This window comes from Anabrus simplex, chromosome 7 (genome assembly GCF_040414725.1).
Source record: "Anabrus simplex isolate iqAnaSimp1 chromosome 7, ASM4041472v1, whole genome shotgun sequence".
NCBI lineage: Eukaryota > Metazoa > Arthropoda > Insecta > Orthoptera > Tettigoniidae > Anabrus > Anabrus simplex.
Window position 1 is genome coordinate 221387987 of NC_090271.1, and position 13070 is coordinate 221401056.

Genomic DNA, 13070 nt, shown 5'->3' on the forward strand with positions numbered 1-13070 from the left:
CATTCGTACGGGCTTTACGTAACTAGTCACATCACTTTTACTACCAAGATTTTTAACCTTTTACTAGAGTCGTTTTCACTTGGGATCTTACTAGAAATCTACGATGCCCCACACAGTAGTCTTCTCAAATTTCGGATTGGTAGCGGAATACTCTACAGCCTGTCACAATACAGTCTGTTTCACAAATACTTCCTCGATAAACATAGCCTGTCTCAAACTCATTCTCCTCGGCTTATCCCAGCGGTATCACTTAAAATCCTGGCTTCATTTCATCTTCATTATTCCTATCCCTCTCATCTCCACATATATTAATTCTTCGCTCTCAATCCATTTTTCTTATATTTCCAAGACCCTTTTCATTTTCAATCCTCTAGTGAAAACAACAACCATTATAAAATACACCTCTTTATTTTACTATTACTACGACTTTCGGACCTCGAGAATCCAGGAACACACCGCGATTTTCCGTATCATTGATATACACGATGTCCCAAAATTTTACTTCCCATGAACAAATATAACTCTATCGAATTTCACTGAAATATTCTAAGTGCCTGCGACCCTTGTAAAATATACAGGTTAAATACACTTTTAACATAGAAAAATTTCTTTATCCCGCGGTAGACATTATTATTATTATTATTATTATTATTATTGACAAACATTTCTGAATTCAACTGATATTTCAAATTAAGACATTCGCCACGACTATTTTTACCATTATAGCTTTCCTAAATTTCCTCACTTTGGACAATATCTCATAGAACATTAACACCAGATTTAAACGTCGCATTTTACAGTTTCTTGACGTGAAATTTACAAACTAAAATTTTCACACGCTGACCAAAATTATAACACTTTTCGCCTGATAATTACAAATATCAACCCGACAATCATCTTGAAAAATTTTGGGACAGACAATAAAATCTAACTACAACATAATACAAATATAGACAGACCTGCAAGTGGCGTCATCTCCAGTATTCTGGCTACATTGTCGCCAGCTGACCTCGTGCCTTTAGCCGTACATTTGTACAAATAACATCATCATTTCCAACATATCACTCTTACAAACACTGCCTTTTTCACACGATATTAAATTACAACACAAAATCACGCACTTTCCTCGTTATAATTTGTACCACGAACCTCCCTCGTTCTGCAGTCAACTGCGACTGTCGGCTTTCTTCCCAGAGTTGTCTCTCTCTGTCACCCACACACGACAGGTGTTCAACAGATAGCGAAATCAGAACTACTCTGACTAGCTTCCCCAACTCTCTTACCACTTTCAAACGCACATGAGGTGATATAATAAAATCTGCTGTGTACTTTAACAGACGCCTATACTTTCACAGGTTGTCGGCAAAAGTTCAGAAATTTTCAGTCACCTTCCCTTTCTAACCGAATATGTGGACCTCAGCCACTAACATGTATTAAGTTGTTTGTAGATCAATCTGGTACAATTTTCTGCTGACGACGGGCATAAGCTACCGCCGCTTCAAAAACCAGATCGACACTGAAAAATATGCAATGGGGGGTTCCTCTTATAGTCTTAGGAGGGACGCTACACACACTACTAAGCTTGATTGCGTAATCTGCTAATTTCGCGTCCAATAGACCGATTTTTATGAGACTTGTCCCAGAATTCCGGACAGACTTGTAATTATTTTAGATGTTAATCTCATAGTTCTACCACACTCGCAACAGGTGAAATAAATTTTCTGCCCGGGCGTTTCGCGCGTTTTCTTCATCCATTGACCTTGGCACGTGGAGCTAGTCCACTGATCTGATGCTGACATGTACTTAGGCTTAACTGCATTTATAATTTACCCTGGGGTTCTGTCTTCACGTAGGGTTTAAAAGTAATTTAGATTATTTCTTTCTTTATTTACTGTATTGCCAAAATCCCATGTTACGCAGAATTCCGTGAATTTAAAGAATTATCGGGCACTCGAAGTCCGCCGAGGTGTCACGGTATTTCACGAGCTTGCCGCGGGTGAGATCCTTCCCACGCGACATCGAGTCTCTTAGGAACGCAACATGGCTGCCCTCAAAAATAAAAGTAGCTTGTAGATTTGAAATAAATATTGAGAAAATAAAAAATATTTTTCTCATCGTAGAATTATGGGTTCAGTATATTGGTAAAATAACACATATGAATGTTATCAGTATAGCAACGTAGTATACATAGCGTGCAGCTCTTCCATCCCCATTTAGACTGGACACCGCTGTTAATCAGCGCTGAAGTCTCAAAATTCTGTTAGTTAGTTAGTTAGTTAGTTAGTTGCCCGGTGGCAATGGTCACCTACAGTAGTGTGATAATAAGGTAAAGTTAAAACAGAATTACTCAACAACAAAACTACAACAGATAAGTACAAGCAATTCCATGGAAAGAAAATATTACAAGAAATACTACTAGTTTGACATTCTAAATCCAGCATCATATACAATTTCACACAAAACGTAAGTGTTTCCAGTGCTTAACACTACAGCTTACAATAATATAGGTTTAGCTTACTAATAGCTTAACATACAAGTGATAATAAAGTAAAGTTAAAAACATTGGTAATTACCCACCAACAACTACTGCTATAACATGAGTGCAACAAGCAATAGCCTGGAAAGAGAATACTACTAGTTCCCATTTATGCCCGTAACGTTTTTTGTTTTTTTTTGTTGTTTTTTTTATTTTATTTTTTTGCTAATTTTGATCATTTATGCTTATATTGTGTATATGAGACTCAAACATAACAATTAGTAAAAATTTTACGTTATTGCGTATTCTGTATGGTGAAAATAGCATGGGCCGAAAACGACCCAGTGGGCATGAACTCTTATATAGTTGTGATCAAGATTTTAGGGTTAAGTATTTTAAATGCAGGAATAATCTTGAACAAAATAAGTATATTTTTATGTAATAAAGTTACAAATAACACATGTTACTCACAGTTCACTTGTTCTGAATTAGTTTTAAAAATTGTTTCACATTCACTGTTTAAACTTTTTGAGGTTTCACAATACACAGGAATTACATATGATGGAAAGCTGCAAAAGACTTGTCATGCAGTGGAACAGAGCACTTCTTAAAGGCTTTCACTGTTTTGTTGGAGCATTGGGCACATCTTCTACGTAGCTGATCAGTGAGAATAATATACTGAGCTGCATTGGTCCGGATTGGATCTTCAACTCTCCTCCTAGACTGCAAATGTTGTTGAGGTCCTGGACTCAGGCATGGTTTACCATACATTGTTAACAAGGCTCGGAGTACAGCTCTTCGAAATCCTAGAGCATCCAGGAACAACCCTACCCTTCTACTCAGAAGCCAGGCGTTGTTCATCGACACATCCAGCAACCACAAAATAATTGGAATGTACAATTTTTTTCCTCTCATGGAGATCCTGTAATTTGAAACGTTGTTACCCAGCTGGTCAACACAGCCCGTTCCCTTGTTATATTTAGAAAACAAAAAGGATTGACTCACTTCGATCTTCTTCCTTTCAAGGCAGGAATATCTCTTTGCTCGCTGAAGTGGTAGTACCCCATGTTCATTAGAGAGCATAGTCACAACGTTATTGTCTTTACACTTCACTGCAATTATGGCATTGTCTTCATCCACACGAGAATCATATGTGCCTCTTGCTTCTTTTCCTAATGTCTTAGCGTCTGTCAAAGGGCATTTCTCAGTTCTGTTTTCTCTAACGGTCCCGGTTCCATGCAATCCCCTCTTGCGAAGCTCGGTAAGGAGCCTAACGGAAGTGAAGAAGTTATCAAAATATAAGGAGAACGTTGCGTTAGGGTAATTGGCTTGTCGAACATCACAAAATCCAAGAACAACAGACTCACCTAAGTTAGTGGCATGTGTTGTCGCGTCTCCAGTCTTTCGACCCTGATAAATATCCATGTGAACACCATATCCATTATGATTTACTAAAACCCATGCTTTGAATCCAAAGCGCACTGGCTTGCCTCGTATAAACTGCTTGCAGCCGTGCCTTCCAAAATAGGGTATCATGCATTCATCAGCTGAGAGATCTTTCTGGATGGGAAAGTTTTTTAAAAAGGACTCATTCAAAGAATTTAGCATAAGTCGGACTTTACCCATCTTGTCTCCTGCAGGAAGATTACTGTTGTCTGCTACATGAAGATGTCGGAAAATTTCTTCAAAACTGTTACGTCTCATTGCATTTGACACTAAATCATTATGTACATCATTCTGTGTCTCCCAATACATTCGTCGTCTGGGCAGTACTGCGTAACCACTTAATAACAATATACCAATGAATGTATGCATATCAGCAAGAGACACTGCAAAAGTTGGATTACTCTTAGAAACTGCATACATAACCGTGTGCTTCACTATATCAAGGATAAGTTCGTCATGTAAGTATAGTTCAAAATAAATTTTTTCACTCACAGTAAGCGGTGGTTCACAGCATGGTAGAAAGTTTTTGTGGAGAGCAGTTATGGAATTCCCTAATTTCCATATCCTATTTGTTCTTGCCTTTTTTGGATGCTGGTGCATTGGTCCCCCTTTGGATCCTCGTGTACCTGTAAAGACAGCCTCTTCGTCTGCCGAAGGAGCTGCGAAGCATGGAGGAATATTTTCAACAGTTTCATTCACACCACTGTTAATTTCTGCAGAGGCTTCCAACAGCTCACGACTCAAACGATCTGGGTCGTTGCATTCATCTTCTCCGGAGTCGCCATCTGTGTCGACTCCCTCATCATCTGCAGGCGAGATGTAGATATCGATATCACCTGGAATATATTCCTCTTCTAGGAGTGCTATTACTTCACGAGTCGATAGGCCACTATAAACAGGAAAAGAAATGGATTGGAATTAGGTCAGTAAATACGGCATGTAACAGATGAGATATTCAGAATGACTGATATTTTTTACTATGAATTCCTAAATACAGCAGTGATCATAGAATTCATATTTCTAAAATATTTGTTCTAATCTTACATAAGTGCTGCAATTGTGTAATAATGATATGGCATGATAAGAGTGCATGATATTCCTAACTCCCCAACTTCAACAAAAATGTTACTTTTACATCCTGCCCACTGGGTCGCTTTCGACCCATCCATAATTCGGCCATTTATAACCATTAAACCATAAGATGTGCAATAGATTTTATATATGCGAAATAATCTCAGTAGTATACAAATGCAAAATATATTATTCAATTATATAAGGCTTAAACAAGTTCAGCTGTACTTACGTTTTTCTGAGCTCGACATGCTGGCTGGAGAAGACTTTTCGACTCACCAACACACTTGCACATCTAGCTCAAGAATGAAGATTGCCTACAGTGTACCAAAAGTGACAAGGTGCGAAGTGCATTATAGAGTGTGCAGAAGACCGGATAACAAACGTCAACAATAGATATACAGTTACTAATATAATTTTAAAGTCACTGGGTCGTTAATGGGTTCATTCTAAATAAAGCAGAAAATCACAAATTCATTGCCCGTAATTTACAACTTTTACTTTACTTTCCCCACGCGAGAACAAAAGAAAGATCAAGGTCAGGTAACAATGGACATAATTACGCCATGGGGCAAAATGGAGGAAAGACAATACAATATTAAAGAAAAGAATTTAAACGCTAGAAACATTATACTAGAAACGCATAAATACCCACGAAATGTTAAGTAAAATATCACCCTTTTAAAAGTTACAGTTTAATCATAGGTTTCAAAATAAAGAGGATAGTTTAAAAAATCAGGCGTCCCAAAATATAACTAGACATATCCTCCTAAATGGCATTCATATGGATGAATATAATTAAACAATACTAAATTTTTAACAAATTAGAGATAGAATATCCATGAGAAATTAACATTTACAAAGCAAAGCAAAGCAAAGCAAAGTCGTCTCCGTACAGGCCATGAAGGCCCTTGGAGGTGTAGAAGGTAAAGGCTTCCACCATTCGTAACCTCGGCACGTGATGGGGTAGAGTGGTTAGCTCTACACCCGGCCGCCTTTGCCCCCAGGAATTAACCTGGTACTCATTTTTGGTGTAGGCTGAGTGAACCACAGGGTCATATGCACCTCCGGAAGTGGAAATCTCTTTTCTTAAATTTTACGACTTCCTCACGGTGATTCGAACCCACGTCCTTCCGCGCGAACCGAGCGTACCTTTACCGCCTCGGCCAGGCAGCCCCTAACATTTACAAAATTAATAATAATAATAATAATAATAATAATAATAATAATAATAATAATAATAATATTCTAGCACCTGCTCCGGGGTTATCAGTGGATGGGCTTCAATGGATCAATCTACGATATCAAAAATTAATTTAAAACTTTAAAATAAAGGTTATATTTCTTTTCAGATCTCAAACTTAACAAAATGCTTCAATAAGTGAAAAAACAATTTATCAGGTACAATGATACAATATTGATACAAGAATAGAATAGGGAATTTAACGGTTTTGGGCTTCGAGCTCCAAATTTACATGAACTGTGACACTCTGTATGCCGTTTAAGTCGAAGTTCGTTCCCAGTCTGTATGGTAAACATATTATGACTTACTGTTTGGGAAAGAGAACTGTAGGGTAAGACACACATACGGGTGGGATCGTACAGTATATGAAATGACTGTTATGACTGTCATGACTGACTGACTGACTGACTGGTTCATCATCGCCGAGCCAATACTACTGGACATAAAGAAATGAAATTTTGGATATAAATTTATAGTACGATGTAGGAGCATGTTAAGGGAGGACTTTTGGATATACCGCCGCTAAGGGGGTGAACAGGGGAGCGAATTTTAAGAATTAGTATCTATTTCTCAAAAACTTAACAGTTTAAAAACGTGAACATTAGCATTTGGAATCTCCTTTAAAAATAAGGAAACACGTATGTTTTTGTTTCCGGAAATTTTTTTAAGGGGGGTGTGGTGAAAAGAGGTTAAAAAGAGGTTGAATACTTTTTACGAGGATACTTACATCTTAAAAACTGAAGATGTTACAGACGTGAAAATTGGTATTTGGAGTCTTCATTAAAAATAAACATTTTTTTAATTTTTGGAAATCCAGTTTAAAAGGGCTGAACGGCATTGATAAAGTGGGTGAGTTTTTTAAAAGACCATACATATCTACAGTATTTCTCAGAAAGGTAACATTTTACGTACGTGAAAATTGGTATTTGTAATGTCCTGCAAAAGGAAAGAAACACAGGTAATTTGTTTTCGGAAAATCCGCTTAAGGGGAACTGAAAAAGGGGATGAATTTTTAAAATGAGCGTAACGACAGCACATCTCAAAAATTTAACATGTTACAGACGTGAAAATTTGTATTTTTAATCTCTTTTAAAAATAAAGAAACATATTTTTTGTTTCCGGAAAAGCACTTAAGAGAGGAGGTTAAAATGACTGAAAAGGGACTGGAATTCGTTTGATTAGGACGCTGATATCTCAAAAATTGAAGATTTTTACAGACGTGAAAACTGGTATTTGGATTCTCCCTTAAAACTAAAGAAATATGTTTTTTTTTTTTTTTTTTTTTTGTTTATCAGAAAATCCACTTAAAGGCGTGAAAGAAAGTTGAATTCTTTGTATGAGAATACCTATATTTCAAAAATTAAAGGTGTTGCAGTTGTGAAAATTGGTATTTGGAATCTCCTTTAAAATAAAGAAACACGATTCTTTTGTTTTCGGAAAATCCACCTAGGGGGGAAAAATTGAGACATTAGTTGAATTATTTTTACGAGGATAGTTGCATCTCAAAAACTGAAGATGCTATAAACGTGAAAATCGGTATTTGGAATCTTCTTTAAAAATAAAAAGATGTATTTTTTGTTTTAGTAAAATCTACTTAGATGGATTGGGGTTAGGGGTAGGACTGATAAAGGGGTTGAATTATTTTTATGGGGATACTTATATCTCAAAAAATGAAGATGACACTGACGTAGAAATAGGTATTTGGAATCTACTTTAAAAATAAACTTATTTTTTGGCTTGAGAGAAGACTATTTCTCACACCTACAGTTCTAAGTCGCACCTTAGCCCCAAAAGGCAATAGAACAAACGTTGTGTACAAAGACTTTCTGGGGGTAAATGAAACTGAGTTCTTCAGTGACTTTTTATACTTTAGGGATTTTCAGATAATGTCTTTGTACAGTACCGAGGAATGATTACTTTTATCAGATGACGAAGTTCACGCGAGCGAAGCCACGGGTAACTGCTAGTATTTTTATAATATAGATTAATATTTTAAATAATCCCTAAACGGGATACTTAAATCGGATTCATCCGACTCCTACAGAACTTTCCTTTATCTTGGCAGACGATGGCCGAGACATGGCCTAATGGTAGACAACCACTTTCAGAAAGCGACCGTACATGCGCTAGCATCAGGCGAGTTACGTGCGCTCTGGCGGGAGAGTTCGTACACGAGACGAGTAAGGGTACGAACATACCGAAGATGCATCGCAGCTCGCGGTCGCGGTCGAGGTTTACGTCGCGGTCGTGTTTTACGTCACGGTCGATGGAGGGTGAACATACCGGGGAGTTTTACCTTTCAATGTTCTGAGATGTGTTTACAGAGAGTGGACGTAATGTTAGATCTCCGCGTTCAAGTTAAAGATAATTTATCCTCTACTGCTGAGCTTTTACAAGTATAGAGTACATATTCAAGTGACAGTGGAGATAGTGATTTATTGTGCATAAGCACACGATGGTGGCTACTTTCAAATCAGTCAGCCCGCCAGTGGAATGCTCGTCCTATAAATCAAAGAAGAATTATTCGAAGAACTGGACACCACCCGGACAGATTCCATTCATACATGAGAATGTCCCTTGAGACGTTCCAGTACATATACAACAATGTGGAATCAAAAATTGATACTGTGAAGTACAATAACTACCACACTGATACATACGCGGGCTCTGTGAACACCTGGATCAAGGGCACAGAAGAACGGGGGGTATATATCACGTGGTCTCAATCTAGACAAGCCAATCAGGAGCAAGCTACATCGATGTCTCCCGTTCTACAGGGATGAGAACACAAACTTTCTTGTCATCGTGCTAGACCTCCTGGTAAATCACGATGGTGAATGGAAGCGAGCATCCTTGACATGAACTGTTCCATTTAAAACTGTGTGTTTGTGTTACCAGGAGGTGACATCGAGGCATCGACCGCGATGTAAACTGCGACCGCGAGCTGCGATGCATCTTCGGTATGTTCATATCCTTAGTGTATTCCCTGACAAATAGCGTCAGAGTTCACAACAGCCACACACAGCAGATACAGGTAGCAGCGAAAGAATTTTTCACAATAAACACATGACGAAGAGACGAAGATAAATTTTTAAATGGCCAGCAGAAAATGTAGACAATGTTCAAACACTTGGGAATTCAGCTTGATATTCCGTCCAGACACAATTTAGAATACCACAGTTTATAGTGGAAAGTTTAACTTCTTATGATTAAAATATCATGGGATTTAAATGTAAAATTACAATTGGCAAACAGAGCATTATTGCAGTAATAAATTCTTTGAATTCAGCGCAATAATTTCGTGACAAGAAAAAGAAACTCAATCCCTTCAATTTCAGTCATAAAAATTTCACCAAAATGACAAAAATATCGATTTTTATCCCCGGAGTGTCGCCTTAATTAAGGTACAGCCCCAGCATGTGCCTAGTGTGAAAATGGGAAACCACGGAAAATCATCTTTAGTGCTGCCGACAGTGGTCTTCGAACCCACTATCTCCCGGATGCAAGTTCACAGCTGTGCGCCCCTAACCGCACGGCCAACTCGCCCAGTGGATATGAAAAGAAAGAAAGCCGGTCGTACCGAGTGCGGTGACGGATCTTCAGTAGATATTGATGGTTTTGATTGTTGCCATGTAATTGTATCCAACAATCGAAATCATAGCTTCTGTGCTCTTAATATAAACCGGCTGAATTATTGAAACTCTTCGTAAAATTGATATCGTTCTTCGTTTGTGAGGAAGTAGAGTCTTCATTTAATTTGTCTTCTCAAAAATAAAAAGGTACCACTTTGGTACTACGCCCCGTGAAGGTGACTGCCTTCCAGGTCGTAGGTATTTCGATTACGGAAGACTCAAGGCCAACTCTACTGCACCCACAAACAAGGCTGTTTGCCTTTCTTAACTCTGGCAGTGCCGGGAATCGAATGCAGGATACCTTAAGTCAAAATCTAGAATAACGAGACCTAAAAGTAAACAGCCGGCCCCGCGGTGAAGGGATAGCGTGCCTGCCTCTTGCCGGAGACCCCGGGTTCGATTCCCGGCCAGGTCAGGGATTTTTACCTGGATCTGAGGGCTGGTTCGAGGTACACTCAGCCCACGTGTTTATAATTGAGTAGCTATCTGACGGTGAGATGGCGGCCCCGGTCTAGAAAGCCAAGAATAACGGCGGAGAGGATTCGTCGTGCTGACCACACGACACCTCGTAATCTGCAGGCCTTCGGGTTGAGCAGCGGTCACTTGGTAGGCGATGGCCCTTCCAGGCTGTTACACCATGAAGTTTGGTTTGGAAAAGTAAACTGAGAAGGAAGCGACATCCCTGCAAGGCTCTTTAGCTTCCGGCTAGTTCTTCCGTCCGGTCTCGTGCATTAGGCCAGTTGGAATACGTACGCCTTAATAAATGCTCCTCATAAAACCTTTGTAAAAATAGTAACTTCATCTATTTATAACAACAATCTCAAACGCCTCCTTTTCATGTGGCTCAGTTGGTTGAGTCGCTGTCCTGAGTCAGAGTTCGCAGGTTCAAATCCCGGCTCGGGTCGGTGGTCTTTAAAACGGCGTTGAAATGGCAACAGCTCCATGTCGTTGGTTTCTGGTACGTTAATAAAAGTAATACATACTAATATTAGCGTCACAAAACTGTAACTTTATACTACTATATTCTGTATCCCAGGCTTACGAGGGAAACTAATAGGAAGAGATAAATCCTACCTAGCATATGTTGTGACGTGTATTTTTCTTTGCCTTCTTCTTTATCTGTTTACCCTCCAAAGTCGGTTGTTTCCCTCGGACTCAGCGAGGGACCCCCACCTCTACCGCCTCAAGGGCAGTGTTCTGGAACTTCAGACTCTGCGTCGGGGGATACAACTGGAGAGGATGACTAGTACCCCGCCCAGGCAACCTCACCTGCTATGCTAACAGGGGCCATCCGGGGGGATGGGGAGATTGGAAGGGATAGACACGGAGGAGGGAAGGAAGCGGCCGTGGACTTAAGTTAGGTACCATCCCGGCATTTGCCTGGAGGAGAAGTGGGAAACCACGGAAAACCACTTCCAGGATGGCTGAGGTGGGAATCGAACCCACCTCTACTCATTTGACCTCCCGAGGCTAAGTGGACCTCGTTCCGGTCCTCGTACCACTTTTCAAATTTCGTGGCAGAGCCGGGAATCGAACCCGGGCCTCCGGGGGTGGCAGCTAATCACACTGACCACTGCACCACAGAGGCGAACGTATTATTCTTTACCAACTAACAAAATATCTATACCCATACCCCTTACATTCTATATTTATGCTCTGTGTGTGTGTATTTCTTCGCCACATTATTTGTATAAAATGTCACTTCTTTATAGCTTATCACATGACCATTATTATAATAAAATGACCGTATTTATTGTCCGACTCGTTGACTGAATTTTCAGCGTACTGACCTTCGGTTCAGCAGGTCCCGGGTTCGATTCCCGCCGGGTCGGGAATTTTAACCTTCATTGGTTAATACCAATAGCCCGGGGGCTGGGTGTTTATGCTGTCCCCAACATTCCTGCAACTCACACATCACACATAACACTATCCTCCACCACAAAAAAAATGAAATGGCGTAAGGCTTTTAGTGCCGGGAGTGTCCGAGGACAAGTTCGGCTCGCCAGATGCAGGTCTTTTGATTTGACACCCGTAGGCGACCTGTGCGTCGTGATGAGGATGAAATGATGATGAAGACGACACATACACCCCGCCCCCGTGCCAGCGAAATTAACCAATTACGGTTAAAATTCCCGACCCTGCCGGGAATCAAACCCGGGACCCCTGTGACCAAAGGCCAGCACACTAACCATTTAGCCATGGAACCGGACTCATCCACCACAATAACACGCAGTTACCTACACATGGCAGATGTCGCCCACCCTCATCGGAGTGTACGCCTTACAGGGGTTGCACTCGGCTATAAATAGCCACACGAAATTATTATTATCGCATTTATTTCTAAACCAAAATATTGCGTCTTTACTCAAACTATTTATTCTTGCATTTATTTCACTTATACTCGAAATAAATAAAAGTCTGCAGTTATGTTTGATGGGAATAACTGTGGCTGGCGAGGGAGGAGGGGGGGGGGGCTGTCGTCCAAGGAGTCCAGACACCCCAGGAGTTCTACCTAATGTACTTTTATTAAGCCTTTTATATATAATGTACTGTATATTATTATTAGCTTCTGGAATCCGCATGAATCCACTTTGATCCAAGGACACTCATTTCCTTTCTGGTATTCTATACCACCTAAACTCTGGAAGTCTGGACACCTATCAAAATAAAATTCTGGATGAAGAACTACCTTATTGACCCCCTCCCCCCCCCCCCCCAAAAAAAAAACTGAAATCCTGGCTCCGCTACTGAATAACGTTACACTAATTCTACTCCAGACAGCCCTTCCCGTAGGCCTATAGCTCTTATAAAGAGCACACAGGTGAGCTCTAGTTCTAGATTCAAGACTTTCCCAATTAATGGTATTCCTCCTATTCCCGGTTACGAAACGCATCGCTCTTCTTTGAACTTTTTCTAGGGAATTTATTAAACCTACCCTGTACGGATCCTAGCACGCAGATCCATATTCGAGAATCGGTCTTACAAAACATTTATAAGCTTTACTTTTGGCACCAGAATTAGCTTCCTTGAGATTTCGCATAACAAAATTTAACGATCTCCAGGATTTTTGAACTACATTTTCCACTTGCTTTGACCAGTTTATCTTTATCAATAAATCAATTAATCAATCAATCAATCAATACTGATCTGCATTTAGGACAGTCGTCCAAGTGGCAGATTCCCTATCTGTTGTTTTTCTAGC